Genomic DNA, 25373 nt, shown 5'->3' with positions numbered 1-25373 from the left:
CTTCACAATCTATGTAGAATAATTTCTTCTCAGCACACTTATGACCTTTCGTGTATTTGCTATCACAACTGTAACAAAGCCCTTTTGCTCTTTTTTCTTCCAATTGTTGTGGTGTCAACCTTATAGGTTGTGGAAGACTAGGGGCAACAACACTTCCATCTTTATAGTTGTGAGTGGTATGCTTCCTGGTTGCCATAATTTTGCTTTCCATTTTTCTTGCTAACCTGAATGCCTTCTCTAATGAATCAAGTTCCCAAAGGCGAACATCATGTTGGATATTATCCCTTAAAGTCCCAATGAACACATCAATCCTATGCTCTTCTGCAATATTTTTTACCCTTATGTTCAATTTTTGGAACTCCTCAATGTGCTCCATTATTGAACCCTTTTGTTTGAGACTTATCAATTGGCTAAAAAAAGTGTTGCTTTTTGTATCCTCATAATGTGTTGTCAATTCTTCCGTAAAAATTGCCCAAGTGATAATTTGTTTACGAGAGCAAAGCCATTGATACCATACAAACTGATTTGGTTCCAAATATAAAGTTGCAATACGTACCTTTTGTGTGTTTTGCACATTATTGAGATCGAAAAATTGCTCCATTTGTAATATCCATGTTGCGGGATCCTTGCCATCAAATTTCTTCATATCGATTTTTGGAATATGGTGGGTCTTCGATCCAACATTAGAGTCTATGAAATCATGATTAACATTTCTTTTGTTCGCATCATGAGTTTCCTTTACTACCCTTTCACCATTAGTAAGTATTTCTTGTAGAAAATTTGTCAAATCTATCTTCAGATTGTCCATCTTAGCTTCCATGCCATTCATCTTAGCTTCCACGCCATTTATCTTAGCTTCTGTTAGCTTTTGTGAGAGTGACATTTGTTGCACTTGGTCATGTAATTTTGATATATCATGTAGCATTTCTTCCTCTTCTTCATGAGTCATGCTAGATATTTTAGGTTGCTTACTAGGTGTTTGCATTTTCTTTCCTAAGGGCATCAGTTACCGATAATAATTCTCTACTATGCCATTTGAATTCCTTCAAAATAATTTTTCAAACCAAGCTTAAGCAAGAATTTAAAAAAATCTACACACCTTTTTTCACTTTGTAGAAGCTCGATATTGCCTCTGATTTATCTCTGTAATTTCGGATCATCCAGTTTTGAAATTGCGACCTGCAGTAGCCCTCTGTGTCCTCTTTCCAATGTCACCAGTTTGATCCAAATTGGATTCTCCAGAGAAGAGTTATGCCAAATCTCCCACAGTGACCTAATTATAGACTAGTTCAGCAAAGAGAACTTGTACGACGTGCCACATGTTCCTGTTTCGACCTTTAGCTCTGAAAAATATATACAAGAAACTACAGTCCGTCCTCTTTCTATACCTTCTTACGAAATTTCAATCCAATGCTCAAAGAGAAAGTTATGATGATTTTCCCCAGGTCACCTGTTTGGAATGTAATTCAAGAGTTTGCAAAAAGACCAACTTCCTCAGATCATATCTCCGCAAATATAGCGCGAAAAGCTCTGAAATTCGGATCCGAGGTTCAGTGCGATTTCGTCTCAAATGGGTTTTTTTGTCGCTTCTGAAACGTCGCAGAAAAAAAAAGTTATAGCGAAAATGCCACGACGACCTATTTGGAGCAGCAAAACCCTAGAATCCAAAAGCTTTGATACCAAATGTTATGAAACCAACTCACAAAAAGATAGAAAAGATAGATCAACGCCTTAGAATTCAGCCTCTTCGAGGGGGAAACCTCCTTTACATTACACAAATGAACAATTCTTGGATTCTTCAAATGACAAAACCTCCTTTCTATATATAGGAGTCTAAGGAGTCACAATATAACCCAGCCGACCTAACAATAATAATATAAAGGCACGAAAATAACAATAAAGGGATTCTATGGGGCACAGTAATAACAATGTGGGGACAATAGGGGCACAACAATATTAATAAGGAATACAACTACAATAGTAATGGGGTAATCACTAGTATTATAGGGACCTAACATTAGTGAGTGTGTGAAGAGGCCAATTCACAGAAGTGGCTGCACTGGACCCCAATCAGAATTGCACAAAGAAATAGGAGGCTTGGAGGGTATACCAGAGGTTAGATAGAGGCCTTTGACTGTCTATGAGCAGCAGAGGTATTGCAGAGAAAGCAGGATAGCTTTTGAGCTAATTCTTTTTGTAATACTAGTTATCTTTTCACTTGTATGATAATACAGAGATGGGGTTTTAGGTTGGTGCTCTCCCTTGGATATTTCTTCTGTGTTATGTGTGATTGATTTCTCCATATCAATTATATGTGTTCTTATTGATGTTGCTCATGTTCGATTAAGCTTCTGCTAAATTGGTTGTAGAAGTAGATCAAGTATTTTGCTTTAGTATATTGCATTATCAGGGGATCTACAAGTGAGAATTTCTACATGGTATCAGAGCTAGTTGATTTGTAGAAAAAATCTACATGGTATTAGAGCACAAGTGATCAAGGAAGAACAATATACAAGAAGGGAGAAATTGAAGTTTGTGGTTTCTGCATATTGAATTGAGTTCTTATCACATCTATTTCACTGATGGCGTTCAGTGGTTTGAGACTCGAATATGCCCTTGATGGCAGTTCGAATTATATAGCCTGGAAGGATCGCATGGAGGCAGTATTAGAAGACAACGGTCTAAAGGACTTCATTGATAAAGAAGTCCAGAAGCCGACTGATGCTACTCAATTGGCAGAATGGAAAAAGTGTGTGGCTAGAGCAAGGAGAATCCTCCTAGAGGGAGTTTGAGATCACATTGTCTCGAGCCTCCATGGGAAGGAGACTCCATTTTCGATGTGGAAAACATTGAAAGATCTTTATCAGAATAGCAGTGATCAGAGGAAGCTGGCACTGAAGGACAAACTTCGAAAGATCAAGTGTGAAAAGGGCGACACAATCTCTATGTATCTAAACAAACTCACCACATGCAGGGATGAGCTTGGAAGTGTAGGAATCGTGACAACTGATGATGACATGGTGAGTCTTACACTCCTTAGTCTTCCTAAGAGCTGGCATAGCTACCAGGAATCGATTAATGGAAGAGAGAAACTGCCATATTGGGAACAACTTTGGTCGGATTTGGTGCAGGAGGAGATAAGAAGAAGCACCAGAGATGGTTCTTCATCCATGGAGGATGAAGAAAATTGTGCCTTAGCGAGTAAGGCGAAGAAGGGGAAGGAGAAGGTTTTTCTTTCCGAATCTAGTTCTCCCCATGGGGGGAAGAAGTTTGACAAATCGAAAGTGTGATGCTTTCGTTATCATGAGGTGGCCCATTTTGCTACAAATTTTCCACTAAAGAAATCCAAGAAGGGATCCGTGGAAGGATCAGAAAGTGAGGCACTGGCCTCACAGTTCGAGTTGGATTTCACACTCTTCGCATGCATGGTTTCATTCTTGGTGGGAAGTGGTTGGTTTCTTGATAGTGGAGCTTCTTTCCACATGACCGGCGATAAGAGTTTGTTCAATACTTTGGAGGAGAAAGATCTCCAGATACTCATAGCGGATGGGTAATGATGAAAAGTACAGTGTCTCAGGTGTAGGCACGGTTATTTTTCAGAGGAAGCATGGAGCTCACCTTACCTTGACCGATGTTAAGTATGTACCAAGACTGAAGAGAAACTTGGTGTCGATCGCGATGCTGGAAGACAAAGGCTATGATGTAGTCTTCAGTAAGGGAAAGGTTTTCCTTAGACACATCATCACTAGACAGGTGAAGCAGATTGGTTCATGGGTCAAGAACCTGTATACTCTTGAGGTTCAAGATGCATGCAAAGCCTTGAGCAGCAAAGCAACTGATGGAGACTTGGTGGTTGAGAGGGAGGGTATATTACCTCTCAACATGCAACTCCAGAAGAAGTCTCAGACAATTGTGGAGGAGCCACGATTGTTGCAGCATCTCAGAGGTCAGAGAGGGACACTTGTCAGCAGCAGGTAGAGCTTCAGCATGAGAGTATGTTTCTAGCCCAACAGAGAGGTCAGTTGGGAGTTTTTTTTGTTTCTAGAGTTGTTGGAGCAACCACACTTGGTAGAAGTGTTGCATGTAGAACATTCCAAAGGTACAGGATCAAGTTTGAGTTGAATGTTTTTCTTGTTGATAGGGAGTGTTGAAAATGCCAACAAAAAATGCTAAAAATATCACTACTATAAATAACAGTTTGGGTACCAGTGCTGGATTGAGCAACAGGGAATGAAAAATGGAAGTGATAAAAATAGAATTGTTAGTGTTAGCAGTTTGGGATGTATTCCTATTTTAGTCAGTCCCTGGACTAAAATAGGAAGTAAAATTCGAATTTGAACTTAACAACTGTTTGAAAATAAATTAATTAATTCACCATGAGTTAATTAGTTGTGAAAAATCAAACATGAAGTCTATGTGAGGACATGCAACAGTTTCTCTATTAATTGAGGAATTTATCCATCAGTGAAAGAGATAAGGATGAGTTCTAATTTGAGTTGTAATTAGTTGGCTCAGTTAACTGAGTCAAGTCCAGTTAGATTGATTTAAACAGTTTGTTTAAATTAATGTTAGTTCAGTTAGTTAATGCATGCTAGCATATAACTGTTGTACTTCAGAGAACTGAAGATTCTCTCGTGAATAACTCATGCATGTCAGTTCAAACAGAGACCCAGTTGAGATCAGAGGAGGGACAGTGTACTATCAGTTAGATGGATTTTTCCTATAAAGGAAGCTCATCCACAGAGAAGGATTTATCTCCTTCAGGACTGCGTAGTTGGATCAGAGGTTAGTGAGTGTGTGAAGAGGCCAATTCACACAAGTGGCTGCACTGGACCCCAATCAAAATTGCGCAAATAAATAGGAGGCTTGGAGGGTAGACCAGAGGTTATATAGAGGCCTTTGACTGTCTATGAGCAACAGAGGTATTGCAAAGAGAGCAGGATAGCTTTTGAGCTGTTTATTTTTGTAATATTGGTTATATTTCCACTTGTATGATAATATAGATATGGGGTTTTAGGCTGGTGCTTTCCCCTGGATATTTCTTCTGTGTTATGTGTGATTGATTTCTCCATATCAGTTATATGTGTTCTTATTGATGTTGCTCATGTTCGATTAAGCTTCTGCTAAATTGGTTGTAGAAGTAGATCAAGTATTTTGCTTTAGTATATTGCATTATCAGGTGGGAATTTCTACATGGTATCGGAGCTAGCTGATTTGTAGAAAATACTACATTATATGGATTGAAACAAGCTCCTAGAGCTTGGTATGCAAGATTGGATCACTATCTACAACAACAAGACTTCAAGAAGGGAGTGGCAGGAAGTAATCTCTACATAAAGACGGATGAAGGTAAGTTACTAGTCACACTTGTTTATGTTGATGATCTGATTTTTGCTAGCAATAATGATGAGATGAGCCATGAATTTTCTCAAAACATGTCAAAAGAGTTTGAGATGTCGATGATAGGAGAGTTATCTCACTTTCTCAGACTACAAGTATCTCAAACTAGAGCAGGATTGTTTATATCTCAAGCCAAATATCTTAAAGACATGCTTAAAAGATATGGAATGGAACACTGTGCACCCATGAGCACACCTATGACCACAAATTGCAAATTGAGCAAAAAGGATGACTCCCCTCCAGTAGATGCAACTCATTACAGGTCAGTAATTGGAGGCCTTATGTACTTAATTGCTACGAGACCCAACATAATGTAGGCAGTAGGAATGGTGGGAAGATTTCAATCTGCTCCTAAACAATCCCATTTGTTAGCTATAAAAAGAATTCTCAGATATCTGAAAGGAACTCTGATTTCGGTCTTTGGTACCCTAAGAGCTCAAAACTGACTGTAACTGCATACACCGATGTTGATTGGGCCGGAAGTGTAGATGATCGAAAAAGTACTAGTGGAAATGCATTCTTCCTAGGACACTGTTTAGTATCTTGGCTCAGCAAAAAATAGACATCCATATCATTATCCACAGCTGAAGCCGAGTATATAGCTACAATAGATTGTTGTACTCAAATACTATGGATGAAGGAAGCTCTAAAAGATGTCAACATAGGTACAGATCAACCAATTACCATCTATTGTGATAACACAAGTGCTATCAGTCTCAGTAAAAATCCAGTGATGCACTCAAAGACCAAACATATACCAATCAAGTATCATTTCCTTCGTGAACAAGTAGCTGAACAAAACATCATCTTGGAATATATCAATACTAAGGAGCAGATAGCTGATATTTTCACAAAACCTCTTCCTCGAGAAGCATTTGAACATCTTCATCAAAAGATGGGGGTTATCTCTTTAGCATCACTCAAGTTCATTCATAAAGATGTTGCAGGATAGGGGGAGCAGTTCTACAAGGGGAGCAGTTCGACAGAGGGAGTCAGTGTGCATTCCTTTGCCATTGATGTCAAAGTGGGAGAGCAGAAGAATATTGCCATCAATAACAAAGGGAGAGATTGTTGACATATATTGTCATTGATGTCAATATGGCAATATTCGAGGATCCAGAGGAGGCAAAACAGAGATATCGGAGGAGCAAACAGAGCTGTCGAAGGAGCAAAACAGAGAGGAGAAAACAGAGCTGTCGGAGGAGCAAAACAGAGAGGAGCAAACAGAGCTATCAGAGGAGCAAACAGAGCCATCGGAGGAGCAAAACAGAGCTATCGGAGGTATATCAGGAGTATAGGGAGCAATATATGCCAAAGGAAGAACTATCGGGAGTATCGCATATGCCAAGAGTATAATGAAGGAGTACAAAGAACGGAGGAGTATATATATGTATAGATGCAATATAATAACATGGACCCGAATAGGTTATAGCAACAATCCTTAATATGACATCGTATCCGCGTTCAACAGCTAACTGGCTGGTTTGTAACAGTGGCAGCGATTTTCGGGCGGACTCAAGGCCGTAAGTGGTATTTAGGGTTGATCACTCGATACCATTCATCGACTGACGCGTGGCAGGAGAAGGAGAGAGGAAACCGCCTTATCGAGCGGGTAATCCTCGTGCATGTAGCTCACCCGATATCGTTGTCGAGGATTGGATCAAATACGGTTTTGATCTATGGTGCAAGATCACCAAGAAGCTTTGTTGGTCGGGTGCAATATCAATCGTCGGATGGGATGGTCAGATCTATAGTGGAGGATTGATCCAAAAAAGGTAAGCATCGATAAACGTGCCAAGGCTAAGGATAAGTGGAAAATGCAAGTTCCTGTGTGTTTGTGTATATTTCCAATATACGAGGGTTGTAATAGAATTAAAGGGAAAACTGTCGAATGCGATATACTATGGACCCAATGGATGTATTAACAATCGTTTAATATCATATCACGTCCGCCTCATCGGAATTATCATATCATAAGTCTTAACGGGATGCCACATTGAAGCACTGATTGCAATAAAGCATGCGGACCCGCTTAAACACTACAATATGACTTAATGCTATGTCGCATCCGACATATCGCAAGTGCTTAAGGCCTTGCCGCTTTGAAAGCGCCGATTGCAATATATGTTGCGGACCCATTAGTCCGATTGTAACACAGCTTAATACTATATTGCATCCAGCAGGGCCATCGGCCATCGGCGATGTTATGGGCTCAACTTATACAGGACCTCCGGAAGTTGCGACTGCCGATTGCGATTACACAGCGGACCCGATGAAGTTATAGATGCGGATATAATGCATTTGAAGTCCAGCCTTAAGCATTCGGTCAGGTTTTTTTCCATATATTCTTGTGTATTTCAAATCATTGTATTGCATGGGGTTTAAAGGCCAAAATGCATAAATAACGGTTCCGATAGTTCAACAGGCCTAAACAATGGCGATTGTGATTGCGATGGTGACGTGGCAGAGGAAGCCGAAAACCGGGAAGCCAAAGGACAAGCCAACGCAGAGGAAGCCAAAGTGACATGAAGAATCGGGAAGCCAAAGAGGCAAGCAACTGCAGAGGAAGCTGAAGCGACCGTTGAGGAAGCCGAAGAGCCAGCAGAAAGCGGAAACCAACAGTCAGAGGCATCAGGAATACATAAAAACAAGGAAAGTGTGAGTGAGTGTGAATAATCAGAGCAAGAGAAAGTCGAAGTCCAGGCAGAGGCAGGAGAACAGGAGTGAAGCATAAGCTTAGCAGGCTTGGGAGCAGAGAACTACAACAAAACATTTCATAACAGTTGATCATAAAGGGTTGGAGCCCACGGGGTTGGAGCGTCAAAACTGAAAGGATTGGAATCCTTGGGAGTTGGTGCTCCTAAGTCTAGGACTGTTGCCTTGGCAAAGCAGAGTTGGTGCTCTGGAGGTTGGAGCCTCACAAAAGTCCAAGTTGGTGCTTGGCAACTGATTGCAACCATTTATCTATTGTATCTATTTCATCGCACTATTTGTGTTAATAAAAGCATTTATTCCAGCTATCTATTTCTATGTTCCATATATGAATGTTTTGGTGATAAAAATAACAATTAAAAAAAAAACACTAATTCACCCCCCCTCCCCCACTCTCAGTATTTCCAACACCAACCTCTTACCTCTCTTGTATGTCTTTGAAACCTGTAGAGTCCAAGAGCTGCTTTATCTTGACATCTTTTTTGTCCATATTTACCTCCTTTTCCCTATCGCTATCATCCAAATAAATGCAATAAACATAAGGTTTTGATAAGGTAAACATTCATATGTCATCTTTTTCATATTTTGTCAATATTCCTTATTGTTTTATTAAAATTTACATGCAACTACAGAATTGACCTGATTCTGCAGCTAATCCACAGATTTGCAGCTGCTTCCAATGTTGACAGGGTTCAAGTGCGCCAGCTCAGCAAAGGAGTATATGGGTAGATAGGGAATGATCTTCTCATGGATTTCTTCCTCTTTACTTGAGCTAATTCATTAGGATATCCACACTACAACACATCAACCATGACAGTCAACAGGAGGACAACGTGCTGCAACAATCTGAGTTTTAAGAAATTTCATCAATTTGCTTTTTCAATAGCAAATCGACAAATAAGTGATATAATTTAAGTTTTGATAAGGATTATGTTGAAAAGTGTGCAACAAGAAATATTAAATTTAGAAAGCGCTAAAAATAGAACTGCTAAAAATAGCAGTTTGGCCAATGAGCATTTTGGCCACCTTGGGTGAGAGGTGAAACTACTAAAAATAGAAACTTCTAAAAATAGCATTTATGGGTCCCTTCCTATTTATAGCGGTCCCTGGTCTATCTATAGGAAGTAAAAACGAATTTGGTCTTACCAGCAATTTAAAATATTAATTAATTAATCTCCATGAATTAGTTAGTTATGGAAAATTAAACTTGAAGTCTTTGTGAGATCATGCAATTATTTTCTCTCTTGATTTAGGAATTTATCCCTTGATTAAAGGAGATAAGGTTTAGTTCTAAATTGAGAGGATCAGTTGACTTAGTTTAACTTAGCTAAGTCCAGTTAGATTATTTTAACAAGTTGTTAAAATAATGAGATATAGTATGTTAATGCTTGCATGCATGTGACAACTATTATTTTCAGATAACTGCGTATTCTCTCATGAATAACTGATGCATGTCAGTTCAGACAGAGACCCAGTTGAGATCAGAGAAGGGACAGTGTATTATCAATTGGATGAATGTTTTTCCTATAAAGGAAGCTCATCCATGATGACGATTTATCTCCTTCAGTTTTGTGCAGTTAGATGAGAGGTTATTGAGTGTGTGAAGAGGTCAATTCACACAGGTGGTAGCATTGGACCCCAAGGAAACTGCACAAGGAAATAGGAGGCTTGGAGGGTAGTGGAGAAGGTTTGTGAGAAGCCTTTCACTGTTTATGAGCAGCAGAGGGATTGTATTGAGAACTGGATAGTTTTCGAGCTAAGGCTTTGTGTAATCCAGACTATATTTCCACTTGTATGATAATACAGAGATGGGGTTTTAGGCAGGTGCTTTCCTCGGGTAAATTCTTCTGTGTTATGTGTGATTGATTCCTTCTTATCAATTATATGTGTTCTTATTGATGTTGCTCATGGTTGATTAAGCTTCTGCTAAATTGTTTGTAGAAGTAGATCAAGTGTTTTGCTTTAGTACATTGCATTACTAGGTGATCTACAGGTGGGAAATTTCTACATGGTATCAAAGCTCGCTGATTTGTAGAAAAAGTTCTACATGGTATCAAAGCTAGCTGATTTGTAGGAAAAATTCTACAAAATTCTATATTGAGAGGATCAGTTGACTTAGTTTAACTTAGTCAAGTCCAGTTAGATTATTTTAACAAGTTGTTAAAATAATGAGATAAAGTTTTTTAATGCTTGCATGCAAGTGACAACTATTATTTTCAGATAACTGAGTATTCTCTCATGAATAACTGATGCATGTCAATTCAGACAAAGACCCAGTTGAGATCAGAGAAGGGACAGTGTACTATCAGTTGGATGAATATTTTTCCTATAAAAGAAGCTCATCCATGATGATGATTTATCTCCTTCAGGTTTGTGTAGTTAGATCAGAGGTTAGTGAGTGTGTGAAGAGGCCAATTCACACAGGTGGCAGCACTGGACCCCAAGGAAACTGCACAAGGAAATAGGAGGCTTGGAGGGCAGAGGAGAAGGTTTGTGAGAAGCCTTTGACTGTCTATGAGCAGCAGAGGGATTGTACTGAGAGCTGGATAGCTTCCGAGCTAAGGCTTTGTGTAATCCGGACTATATTTCCACTTGTATGATAATACAGAGATGGGGTTTTAGGCAGGTGCTTTCCCCGGGTAAATTCTTTTGTGTTATGTGTGATTGATTCCTTCTTATCAGTTATATGTGTTCTTATTGATGTTGCTCATGGTTGATTAAGCTTCCGCTAAATTGTTTGTAGAAGTAGATCAAGTGTTTTGCTTTAGTACATTGCATTACCAGATGATCTACAGGTGGGAAATTTCTACATGGTATTAGAGCTAGCTGATTTGTAGAAAAAGTTCTACATGGTATCAGAGCTAGCTTATTTGTAGAAAAATTCTACAAAAGTTATACAGATTATAGTGAAGTCCTGTAGGCTTAAATTTCTCGTATTGTTAACAAAAGACTCTATAAAAACAATGGCAACTTTGTGTAACGGGTGTGCCATCGTATGTAATTTTGAGCATCTTGTATAACTCTTTTTCGATTAATGCAAATATCTTGTTTCATACATTTTATGTGTTGTTGATTTAACGCAACTGACTGCCTCGTGGAGGGCCCCTGCGTGCAAATCAGGTCTTTGATTCACTGCAATTAGATTTTCTTTTGTTTCATAAATTTAATTCATGGATGCCCTATTTTCATATTTATAAGATGCAGTTCAATGAACTTCACGACTAGGTTCACTTGATTGATCTCTGTATCGTTAATTTTGTTTGCTTAATATCTAGCATAAACTCAGTCATTTCGTTTGCTTAATACCTAGCATAACTCAGTAATTTCATTTCATTCATAGCTTAGTTATTTCATAGCTCAGTAATCTTGTTTTTGTTTGGCTTCTTGCATTGAAATAAAGTTGCAGTAGATAAGAATGAAAATCTTTCTCAACATCTGAATTCAAGCACATTTCATTTTCCAAGTTGATAAATTAGGATTTTCTTTATGTCATTTCATGCTTTCGTAATTAACTTTGTTTAGCTGCAACATAAAAATCCAAAAACAATTGATAAGTTGAAAAGAAGGTTAACGTAACATATTTATTGAAAATAGTTAAAATCATTATCCAATCATTCTGAAAGTTCAAGTTAATCAGAACTAATTTTAGAAATATCATTTAGAGTAATCAATTAACAATAAATAACATCCTAGTATAGATCATAACATCATCTCAACACTGATTCTAGAGTTTGACATTAATTTAGATAACAATAACATAATCACCTTAACGACATATATGACTTCTAGAACATACAATGCACTTGCACTTCATCAGTTTACCTGCCTTGATCGGTAATTTAAGCTTACAATTTAAGGACATTAAATTGACTAAACATTTTTGCGTCGTTGCCGGGGAAGTGCAAATAGAAGTTTAAAAAAAAAAATCATCAAATAAAAACATGATATGCGTAGGGAAAGAGACTCTAGAGGTAGATTTGTAGGATGAGGAAGAAGCTTAATTCCCACAAATCCACTCATTCCACCACGACTTCAAAGTTCCACACTACCCACTCAAACTTGAATTCCCTTCATACGCCAACAAAGACTTGCTGAAATATTAAGATATGAAATCCAATCTAGAACTTCACCTACTTCATCTATTGAGGCTACAATCAAAGAAGATCCTACATCTCCAACTACAAGAGTAGTTTTTCTATCTTCCACTGGTGAATGAATTCTAGGAGAAGAATTAGAAACTCCCAGTGAAGAAGAGGAACAAGAAACTCATCTTGATTATCCATTCATAGAGGAACCAGAGGAATTAGAAGATCCTTATATTAGTTCTGAAGAATATATCATGGCTAAAGAAGGAGGAGGAGAGGTACACAATGTCAATGTTGAACAAAATAGGATTGGAGGAGGTAGAGGTAGAGGAGGTGGTGGAGATAGAGGCAGAGGAGGAGGTAGAGGTAGGGGAGATCAAGACCCTTTTGGATTTCCTATCTTCGATGAAGATACAACCCTCACAATGAAGAATATTTCACCTTCTATTCTTCCTAATTTCCATGGAAAAATAAGTGAAGACCCAGAGGAATTTATCTTTTAATTTGAAGTATTATGAAGATCATATGATTATCTACATGATGCTCAGAAATTGAAATTGTTCCCTGCTGCCTTAAAGGATTCAATATTGAAATGGTTCATGAGTCTAGGAATGAATTCTATAAGGACATGGGCACAAATGAAAGAAGCATTCTTAGAGAAATATAGGGACTATTGTATGCCTCACAACATTAGGGACGAAGTCTTCAAAATGACACAGAAAGAAGATGAGAATATTGAAGACTTAGTCGAGAGATTTGTTTATAATCTTAAAAGGGAAAAAATGGATAGTTTGGATGAGGAAACTTTGAAAGCCCTCCTACTCAAATCTATCAGAGATGAGTGGATTGATCTCCTTAACTTGACAGGAAAAGGAGATATTTCTCAATTACCATTTGCAGATATTTGTTATCTATGTGTACATATCTCAAGGGGTAAAGCACGAGTTGGAAAAAGTCTTAGGGATCCTCTCTTATCAAGAATCAATAAATCTACAGTTGGGACAGTCAGTAGGGCAGAATTAGGAAGTTTGCTTGATACTTTTAAGACAGATATTTTAGGGGGTCTGAGTGAACAAATTGACACCCTTAAAATAAAAAATAAGCAAAAGTTTGAAAATGTTGCATTGTCCATCTTTTGTCCCAAAAGAAAGAAGCATGCTCTAAAAGAATGTCCTTTAGAATTAAAAACCATAGAAACTTGTGCCATATGTGTAGATAACCATGATACTAAAGAATTTCCTTCTTTACCAAGTCTTGCTAAAATACCATCGAATAATTCTCAAGCAAATCAACCACAAGGCTTTAAATCACAACAATTTGCTCAATCTTCACAAAATAATTGGAATCCATCTTGGCAGCCTTAGGCTCAGCCACAAATACAATCTTGGAATCAGGGATGGCAAAATCCTTATGGGGTTTATGCTCAATATCAACAATATTCACCATCATATTATTAGAAAAAGTTCTAATAATATGTAAAGAAACAAATCTTTCGCTAAGTCATGAGAAATTTTTTATGATGTTCAATGAAGGAATTGTTTTAGGTCACCATATTTCAAAAAATGGAATTAAGGTAGACTCATCTAAAGTAGAGGTCATTTCTAAATTATCAGTGCCAAATTGTCAACGAGATGTTAGTTGTTTTCTTGGTTTTACTGGATATTATAGAAGATTCATAGAAGACTTCACAAAAATTGGATCTCCACTCTTCAAACTACTTACCAAAGACTGTGAATTCAGTTGGGATCTTTATTGTCAAAATGCCTTTGAAACTTTGAAAAAGAAAATCTCTAAAGCACCTATTTTAAAAGGACTTAATTGGAAATTGCCTTTCCATATATCAACCGATGCTTCAGACACAGCCTTAGGAGTTGTGTTAGGACAAGAATACCTTACTCCTTATGCAATCTATTATACCAGTAAAAATTTAACTCCAACAGAACTAAATTATACTATAATTGAGGAGTTTTTAGTTGTAGTTCATGCCATTAATAAATTCAGACATTATATAACTAGCTATGAAACTTTCATTCACACAGACCATTATGCCATTAGATATCTAATGAATAAACCAATCATTAATGGCAGAATAACCAGATGGCTCTTACTGTTGCAAGAATCCAACATTACCATTTTAGATCGACCGGGAAAACAAAATACAATTGTTGACTTTTTATCTAGAATTCAAAATGATAACAATGACAAACCTATAGAGGATAATTTCCTCATGAATATATTTTTGTAGTATCTACTAAATCACCTTGGTATGTAGATATTGCTAATTATTTAGCTACAGGGAAATTACCATTTCATTTGTCTTCTAGAGAAAAGAGGAGGATAATTCACAAGAACACATCTTACTCATGGATAAACGAAGAATTATACAAAACAGGACCAGATATCATCATCAGAAGATGTGTTCGAGAAGACAAGATACCGGAAATACTTAAAGCATCCCATGAGGAACCATGTGGAGGGCATTTATTTGGCCCAATAACTTCTTATAAGATCCTTCTCTTAGGATATTATTGGCCTTCCATTTTCAAGGATACCAAGGAATATTTTAAGAGATGTGACAGTTGTCAAAGGATGGGGAAACCTACTCTTTCAAATGAAATGCCATTACAACCTCAGGTACTCATTGAACCTTTTAAGAAATGGGCATTAGATTTTGTTGGTCCAATCAATCCACCTTCAAAACAAAAAAGGTATATTATGGAATATACTGATTATGTCACTAAATGGGTAGAGGCTAAAGCACTTCTTTTTGCTACTAAAAATGTTGTAGTTTCATTTCTTTTTGAGGATATTTTCACTCGTTTTGGTGTCCCAAGAGAAGTTGTAACAAATCAAGGAACATAGTTTACATCTAGGTTAGTGCAGAAGCTCGTGGAACAATACAAAATCAAGCATCGGAAATCTACTCCATACCATCCACAAGCCAATGGACAAGTTGAGTCTACAAACAAGGTGATTGAAGCAATTCTCACCAAGATTGTGCACTTACATAGGAAGGACTGGGCAGAAAAGCTTCCAGAAGCTTTATGGGCTTATAGAACTACATGGAGAAGCACTACAATACATACTCCCTGTGAACTTGTTTATGGGAAGCAAGTCTTACTTCCAATATAGTCCCAAATCCATACCTATAAAACAACAGTCCAATTGGATCTTGACTTATCAAAGGCACAAAAGTAAAGGATGGGACAACTCAATGGGCTTGATGAAATAAGACAAGATGCCTTCCAGAAGACCAACCTAGTTTAGCAACAAAGATCCAGATGGCATGACAAATACATCAAAGAAAGAAAATTCCATCCAGGAGATTGGCATTGCTTTTTGATTCAAAGTTCAAAAACTTCCAAGGAAAATTTCAAACTCACTGGCTTGGACCTTATGAAGTTGAAAATGTCTTTGACAATGGTGCAGTTAGAATCAGGACTATTGATGAAGAGAAAATTCCTCTTTTATTGAATGGACATTAACTTAGACTTTATCAGAAGCCATTTACAAAAGAAGAATTTGTTAAAATTTTCCAAGACAATTCAGCAGAAGATTTCTACAGCCAATGTGACAAGGACTCCTGGTGGCTCAAATTGAAGAAACAATTGACTCCTTTTAAAGTGCAAAGTACCTGCAAATGACATCAAAGGACAAATAAAGGTTAGCAAATAAATCTAAGGTATGTAACACTTTAATTTTACAATAGGGGTTAACATATTTCATATATGAATTACGTGGACATAACATTACCAAAAAACCGAAATCATTGCAGTTCATGGATGATAGTCCCTTGTCAAATCCATTATAATCTGCCACCATTTTAACTCCTATCTCGTGCTCATTTTGGATCCATCGATTTGATCGCTGAATCATTGAATTAAATGCATTCAAACGGCTAACTCATTCCCGTAAACCTTCATTATACTTGCTCGTTCTTTCATTTTTCCAATTCATACAGTCTCTCCATTTTAAAGCGAAAACCCTACTGAGACTATTTTCCCTGTCAAGTAAAATAATTCTTGAGATGAAACATCTCTCACCATGGGCATTGTTGTTCGAACAAAACCAACAGGAAGGATTTTTTTGGAAGGATACCCCCAGACCAGAGAATTGTTACAGAAAGTTCAGTGGTTAGATTTCATAGAAAATTTTGATGGTTTCCATAGGGAGGTGACAACAATGTAAACTTTGAAACAAGAACTGATATTGTTACCCGTTTTGTAGAGATAGCAAAAAAGTGACCCGATTTTGAAAAGGGGTGATTCAGAACACACATTTCTTTTTTAGAGCATAGTTTTTGGCACTTTAAATTTTTTTATGTACATTACGTTTTAGAATAGTAGTGATTTTCATGCTGATTTAAAAAAGTGGTAATTTTGCATCAGGCCATTTTTTTAAAAGACCTATTTTTTTACTTTAAATTTTCTAGTGTATGAAATGTAAATAATTATTTTCTAAATTTAATAATTTTTGAAGTGGTCTTCTTCTTCATATTTTCCTGTTTTTATTTTAAATTTCTTTTTTTTTGTAGTGAGGTTTTTATTGTTTTGCATATTTAAAGAAGAAGGTCAATATTTTGAATTTTCTATATTCTATATATTTATACATCGTTAATTAAATTTTCAATCCAAATGAAATAATTGTCTCTAAAAAACAATAATTTTTAACAATTGACAAAAAAATAACCATTTTTAACATAAATATAACTAAAAAACTACACGTTTTGATAGTTTTTTGTAATTTTTTGCTAGAGATGACATGTTAAAATCACAATTTTTATAGGAAAATTTTAACTAAAAATGGTTAAATAATAGTTTTTTTTAATGAATTTCATGTCAAAAAATAATAATAAGCACTGCTTTTTTTTTCAAAAAATAATGATTAACATAAAAATGAATGCGAAAATCACATAATACAAATATTGAACACATAACAACCTTAATTGAGTGTTTATTCTTCTCATAAAATGTCAAAGTCAAAACATTACAAATATAACTAATTAATAGTTTCCAAAAATGAGCTTGATTTCCAAGCATAACTTAAATTTAATCAACAATGTCACATAATCCAAACTCTTCATCCTTTGGAGTTTCATCATTGTCTTCTTCCACAATATTTCCTACTTCATTTTGCTCATTTTCCTCCTCTAATGGATCTTTGATGTCTGCGAATCTCCCAATGTATGTCTTTCCAATCATTCCGTGTAATGGTGGTTGGGGTTCCTTTGCCTTTTTCGCCACACGTGATTCACTAAAGTCCCCTTTCTTCAACCCAATTTCTTTCATTACATCTGGAAGAAATTGAAGAGCATTAATTCTTTGCTAAATAAAATTGCATTGTATTGGATCTTTTTCAATGGCAATGCAATCTCTTCCTTTTTGAAGGCAACATGTTAATGTTGTACCTAATTATCAAGCAAAAAAGAAATAATGAAGTAAATTAGTACAATGACATATAAATTAATAAATAACACATTGAAATTCAATTCCATATAGTAAAACTTACCTGAGCTAGAAAATAAATCCAAAATCCAATCTCCTTCATTTGACTGCTGCAAAGACATGGCTAAATCGAGTTCCTAAATAACATTGGGTTACATTGTTTAAGTGCTCAAACGGCTCGATCGAACACTTAAAAATGGCTTAATCGAGCAATCATTTGTTCCACCCAAACATGCCATCTATTGCCAAAAAGTGTAACCCAACTCCATGCTTTCACCCTTATAGATTATGAATTTCTAACAATCTATATCCTAATTATTATTATTATCCAATTTTAAGGTCATAGCCAAGCCATACACCAAATTCGTGTATGACACCCCCTTGTTTGTGGGACAAGAGACCCACCTCCACGCAATTATTTGATTATTATGTCTACGAAAGCATACCTACTCTAACCCCTTATGGTTTTTAAACCTGTGACCTCTTAGGAAGAAACACATGCTCTTAACCATTAGGCCTATTCATGCTCTAAGAGAGTGGATTTGATTAGCTAAAGATACTAATCTAGAAACTCACAATTATAACTCACGATCACAATACATAACACACACGTAACACACCTGTAAGATTACAAATTGTGATAATATGTTTGAGAATACAAGCATAACCATTTCCTTTATGCATCTCCAATGGGAATGTAATTATGGACTAGAACATTCATGCATGTTTTTTTTCCATTAAGACGTTCATGCAAGTTAGTAAATTGGCGGCAACAAAAAAGTTGGATAAAGGTCTTTGGTTAACTATTATGTAGTCAAAGAAATCATTTTTGTTAAATCATGATCATTCATTATTTAAAATATAATCTTTAACTATATATAGATTCAACACTTAAAAAAATCCTTCAAACTTTTTAACTAAAAATTTAAAACCTTTCAACTAAAAATTCACAATTGAAATTTGTGATTTTAACAAATTCCTACCAACTTATAAATAAATTCAACCAACAAAATATACTTAAAAAACTCTAAACCATATAACACTAACACAACACATGAGATAACATGGATACATGTTGCTGCAGTGATGTGACCAACGGTGTGTACTATGTAACTGTCACTTGGAAGTTACAAACTTATAAACCATAAACCCAAATGAATTTACGAAGGTTTAACTACTCCAAAGAAATATATGCGGGTTGAGTGGAGGTAAGTGCAATGAAGAAATTTTGACTAAATCGAATTAAATAAATATAAATTTACATTGAAGTAGTTTTAAAGAGTGATTTATTGTGCTTAAATTTTAATTTTAATTTTAATTTAGGTTGTTTAAACTAGTTTTTAATAATATGATTTACTATTATTATAGATAATTGTGAAAATTTCACTTGTAAAATTTGATATTTTATTAAATCTTACTAAATTCTAAACAAATTAAATCCAAAAAAAAAAAACTTTTCAGAAAATCACACTTAACAACTCAACTCAGAAAAAAATTAATATCACACCATAATGATTATTATAACTACTGGGCACACTAACGCCTAATCTGTCGAATTTGGGCACACGAACGCCCAAATTTGTCGAATTTGAAGTAATAGGGCTCCAATCCAATGATATCATCTGGAGAGGGAACATTTGTCATTGGCGTGGGCACATGGGGCGATTCTGAGAATTGCGAGGTGGCAGGGCAATTCTCAGAATCGCCCCATGTGCCCACGCTAGTGACAAATGTTCCCTCTCCAGATGATATCGTAGTGAGGCAATTCTCAGAATCGCCCCATGTGCCCATGCCAGTGACAAATGTTCCCTCTCCAGATGATATCGTAATGCAATATATAGTCTTCATAGTGCTATATATAGTCTTTGAGTACTAAACAATCTAAAAACAAGAGAGTGGACTAGTACCAGTGCAATAGATTGTGGAAAAGATGGCAGAAGTTCAAAAGAAAATTAAAGTGGAAGAGGAGGAAGTGGTAGAGAGTATGAAGGAGTGCGTTGAACAAGTTAAAAAGATTGCCACTACACTGTTGGCGGATGTGGAAGAACCGCTGGTGATTAAGGAGTAATGGGTGGTGCAAGTTCGAAAGATGCTTCATGATAACAATTACGAGGTTGTTGTTCCCCGTGTGGCCACAACGCTCAAGAATGTCAATCTTGAGGCGTACATTCCGTGGTTTATATCGCTGAGGCGATTCTGAAAATCACGGGGTGGCGGGGCGATTCTCAGAATCGCCCCATGTGCCCACGCCTGCATGCAATCCAGAAAATGTGTCTTCTTTGTTACTGCATCATTATTTAAAGTATCTATGTCACTTACATCGAAAGGAGATAATATCGTGTACGTCCTCTTCAACAGGTAAGGGAATTGTCGCTCATGATCTGCATCACTTAAGGCTTCTTTAAGGTTCTCGAAAACTTCTTTCAACACAGAGAACGGGACCTGATTCTCCAGCTTGAGAATATCGCATTTTATACATACTTGAAGCGCACTAAAATTGCTCATGTCATCATTTGGACGGGAACTGCCGGAAGGAAGAGTACGCGCGGTCTCTAATGTAAATACTGCCCAATCATTGTTGCAGAGACTACCCAATCATGGCAAGAGTTTCCAGTCCATAATTGCAGCGATCGAAAGAAAACGGTCGAACATTGAGTAGTTCTATGACTGGAAAATAAAAGAAGGCGAGAGCTATTCGAACTTTGCTCTGATGATGGTCGTATATTCAAGATTTCTGCTATGTTTCTTGTTCATCTTGTTTACTGTAGTAGACTTGACTGTGCGCATTGTTCGAATTCCTGGATCGATTCCCATGATCAATTGGTGTTGATCTTTTATTCTTAAATGTGAAAGCGTTTTTTTTTAAGTCATGGAACACAATGAATTGGGTCCACTCTATATAATTCCCATGCAAAGTTTCTATTGTAGTCCCTTGTGAGCATGCCACGGATCGTGGACATCGTATGACACAAAATCTTGCATTTTCTGCACAGGTCCAAACAAAGGAACAATAAGTGATATGTATATACGTGTGCACTTGCGAGTATTGTAATCACTTTACTTTGGTTATTATTTGCAAAAGCAATGAACGATGATCATAACTATTTTATTGGAGAGGGCCATGAAAGATTTGAAACGTTTTAGATTAAATCATGCAACAAAATTATCAATGGTTAATCTTGACAATGTTTGGGTATGGATCGTTTCAGTGGCACACACACTATTTATGTTGAACAGTTCATGAGATTAATTATTTGTTTTAAGTCGACCATAGAGGCATGGTAGAAGAACACTTTGACCAAGTGGATCTGGTTCTAGTGGTCCACTTTAAATTAGTCATGTGGATATGGGATGATTTAGTCAATGAATTTTGTCGGTTTGGTTAAAATTTTAGTAATGGCCATGTCAGTTTTGAGCCACAGTCCTGAAAATGTCAAATGTTATGGAAATAAATAACCATAGGTGATTCAATCCACATTGATTTGGTCCCAGTAGTTGACGCGGTCTGATTGGAAGGTGAGCACGGCACAGCATCACCAGTCTAGAATTTTTATTATTCTCAGGCACCCGTTTTAATTTCCACTTCTGGCAAGTGGATATTGTGGTATTCCTTGGTTTTCTTTATTGGATTCTGGTCCTGTGTCTTGGTGGTGGTGGATGGAGAGATCTAATCATACAGAAAGAAAGAAGCATGGTTGATTTGAAGCATGGAATGGAGGAGAATAGAAAATTGGAGATCGTGATATTACGTGGACAATGTGAGTTGTGTTCTATGTAATTAGTGGTAAGAGTTGGATGTTAATTTTTCCAGTTTAACTTCTCTAAAATCGGTTAGAATTTATTGAAATCACAAGCTTGCTAGGTAATCCTTGTACAGTTGAAGTGCCTTATGGATTTTTCAGGGTGCTGAATCCATATATACACTAAAAAAACTAGTTTAAATAACACAAATCAAGATTTTACTTCAAATTTTTCCACCAGACTCTAAAATCAGAAAATCCAAAAAATCTCACTAAATACAACTCCATTTTTTCTTGTCAGGTGGGTCGTTTTCCACAAAGGTTAATGTCTATAGTCTCTTTCCACACCAAAGAAAGTTTATGCATTCATCGTGGCCCATATCTACCAAATATCTCCTTCACTCCATGAATTGACAAGTTTCTTTTTTGGTCGCACACTTTAGTTGACTCATTGTGCGTATTTATGCAACAAAAGGATGAAAATTGACTAGAAATGCACATAGAAAATGTAAAATGCATTGCAATTAAGGTGATTTTTTTTTAATCAAATCAAATAATGGACGGATTGCGTATTATGCAAAATATGTGAGTGGTGTGATGCACCCTGTATAAAGTAAGGGAGGAACATGAGACAATCCATTTGAGCTGGATATATATGATTTTAAATATAGAAGAAAGCATTGGCCATGCACACCAGGTGATATGTCAGTTGCACAAATTGTGAATTCAAACAATTAAAAATTTTGGGAGTCACAACACCTTTCAAAGAGTCACAAAATGCGCTTTAAAAGGAGTCATCTTCATTTTTCTTTCAGGACTCGTAGAGTGTTCTCATTTCTTAATAGCTTCATGTTATCTTGCTAAATCCTATCTTGAAACTCTTGATATTACATATGATAATTTTATCTAAAAATTTAGCCATGGATCAACTAAGTTGTTTTCATTAGCGACTTTTGGTTGTTTAATACAACTAATGAAAATGGTAGCTTATTATAGGGTGCAAATTTACTTTGTGAAGTATAAACAATGAACAGATAAAGAAAAAAATGGGGGGACTGTTGGATTCTCCATGTCAGCATTATTAGTTTATTTTGGACATCCATGAGAAATGTTATATCATTCCCTCAAAATCGCACAGTCGAGTTTCGCAACCTATGAATTATCAGTTTGCAATTAGGAGTGAGGTTAATGATGACGAAAATGACAGTGACCAGATAATAAACATGATAAAACTATTTTGATGTTCTCAATGACAGTTGACTGTAGTGATGAAGTAATATAATCTTTGTGACAATGTTGTTGAAGAAAACATCTATGTATAGAAAGATGCCCTTGTAGATATTTTCGATGTGAGCATTTGACAAGTCTAGTGGGCATAGCCTAAAATACAAAGGCAATAGTTTAAAGACATGGTGCTGGAGAGATCAAGAAATCAAAAGCAGAGATGATGGTTGGGTTTTAGTGGTTGAATACTAATAAATATTGTGATTTCAAGGATGATAAACATATGTATTTTTAATCGTCCAGTCCATAATTGTCGCAGAGACTGCCCAATCATGGCAACAGTTTCCAGTCCATAATTGCAGTGATCGAAAGAAAACGGTCGAACATTGAGCAGTTCTATGACTGGAAAATAAAAGAAGGCGAGAGCTATTCGAACTTTGCTTTGATGATGGCCGTAGATTCAAGCTTTCTTCTATGTTTCTTGTTCAGCTTCTTTACATAAGAGACCACGGGTACTCTTCCTTCTGACAGTTCCCGTCGCAGTTCTCGTCCAGATGAGCAATGTAGGTTTTAACCCCGTACAGAAATTACCTGGATACAAATTCTAAAACACAGAAAATAAACAATGCGAGATCATAACACATAAAACACATATACACAGAGATTTTCCCCTGGATCCCAAAACCGGGACTACCGGCTTGATTTTTCATTATGTTCCTTTCAATGTTACAATACATATTTATACATGCCGAAGCATCCAATATCATGGACTGAAAACCATCACGTCCAATACCATGGACCGAAAACCATCACGTCCAAAAAACATGTGCGAAAATCATGCACAAAACCATAAGTGGGTCCGCCCAACCTAGCATAGGGTCCAAAACCAAAATTTTCCGGGGTGTTGCCCCGAACCCAATAAAGTGGGGTTACGGGTGCCCTTCAAACCCCATGTTAACTACGTGGAAAGAATATAACACAACCCAACAAGCAATTTCAGTGCGCTTCAAGTATGTATAAAATGCAATATTCTCAAGCTGGAGAATCAGGTCTCGTTCTCTGTGTTGAAAGAAGTTTTTGAGAACCTTAAAGAAGCCTTAAGTGATGCAGATCACGAGCGACAATTCCCTTACCTATTGAAGAGGACGTACACGGTATTATCTCCTTTCGATGTAAGCGACATGGACAGTTTATATAATGATGTAGTAACAAAGAAGACACATTTGCTAGATTGCATGCAGACGTGGGCACATGGGGCGATTCTGAGAATCGCCCGACCACCTTGCGATTCTCAGAATTGCCCCAACGATATAAACCGCGAAATGTATGCCTCAGGATTGACATTCTTGAGCGCTGTGGCCACACGGGGAAGAGCAACCTCGTAATTGTTATCATGAAGCATCTTTCGAACTTGCACCACCCATTCCTCCTTAATCACCAGCGGTTCTTCCACATCCGCCAACAGTGTAGTGGCAATCTTTTTAACTTGTTCAACGCACTCCTTCATACTCACTACCGCTTCCTCCTCTTCCACTTTAATTTTCTTTTCAACTTCTGCCATCTTTTCCACAATCTACTGCACTGGTACTAGTCCACTCTCTTGTTTTCAGATTGTTTAGTACTCAAAGACTATATATAGCACTACGATATCATCTGGAGAGGGAACATTTGTCACTGGCGTGGGCACATGGGGTGATTCTGAGAATCGCCCCGCCACCCCGCGATTCTCAGAATCACCCCATGTGCCCACGCCAGTGACAAATGTTCCCTCTCCAGATGATATCGGTGGAACGAAGCCCTATTACTTCAAATTCAATAGATTTGGGTGTCCGTGTGCCCAAATTATACAGATTGGGTGCTCGTGTGCCTAATAGTTATAATAATCATTATGGTGTGGTATTAATTTTTTTTTGAGTTGAGTTGTTAAGTGTGATTTTTTGAAAAGTATTTATTTATTTATTTTTATTTTTATTTTCAGATTTAATTTGTTTAGAATTTAGTAAGATTTATTAAAATATCAAATTTTACAAGTGATCTTTTCACAATTATCTAGAATAATAGTAAATCATATTATCAAAAACTAGTTTAAACAACCTAAATTAAAATTTAAATTTAAGTACAATAAATCACTCTTTAAAACTACTTCAATGTAAATTTATATTTATTTAATTCGATTTAGTCAAAATTTCTTCATTGCACTTACCTCCACTCGACCCGCATATATTTCTTTGGAGTAGTTAAACCTTCATAAATTTATTTGGGTTTATGGTTTATAAGTTTGTAACTTCCAAGTGACAGTTACATAGTACACACCGTTGGTCACATCACTGCGGAAACTTGTATCCATGTTATCTCATGTGTTGTGTTAGTGTTATATGGTTTAGAGTTTTTTAAGTATATTTTGTTGGTTGAATTTATTTATAAGTTGGTAGGAATTTGTTAAAATCACAAATTTCAATTGTGAATTTTTAGTTAAAAGGTTTTAAATTTTTAGTTAAAAAGTTTTAAGGATTTTTTTAAGTGTTGAATCTATATATAGTTAAAGATTATATTTTAAATAATGAATGATCATGATTTAACCAAAAATGATTTCTTTGACTACATAATAGTTAACCAAAGTCATTTATCCAACTTTTTTGTTGCCGCCAATTTAGTAACTTGCATGAACGTCTTAATGGAAAAAAAAAACATGCATGAATGTTCTAGTTCATAATTACATTCCCATTGGAGATGCATAAAAGGAAATAGTTATGCTTGTATTCTCAAAC

This window comes from Pinus tabuliformis, chromosome 3_1 (genome assembly GCF_031772625.1).
Source record: "Pinus tabuliformis cultivar Carrire ecotype Pingquan chromosome 3_1, CPIR1, whole genome shotgun sequence".
NCBI classification, from domain to species: domain Eukaryota; kingdom Viridiplantae; phylum Streptophyta; class Pinopsida; order Pinales; family Pinaceae; genus Pinus; species Pinus tabuliformis.
The sequence above is the reverse complement of the archived record's forward strand: the minus strand, read 5'-3'. Positions refer to the sequence as shown.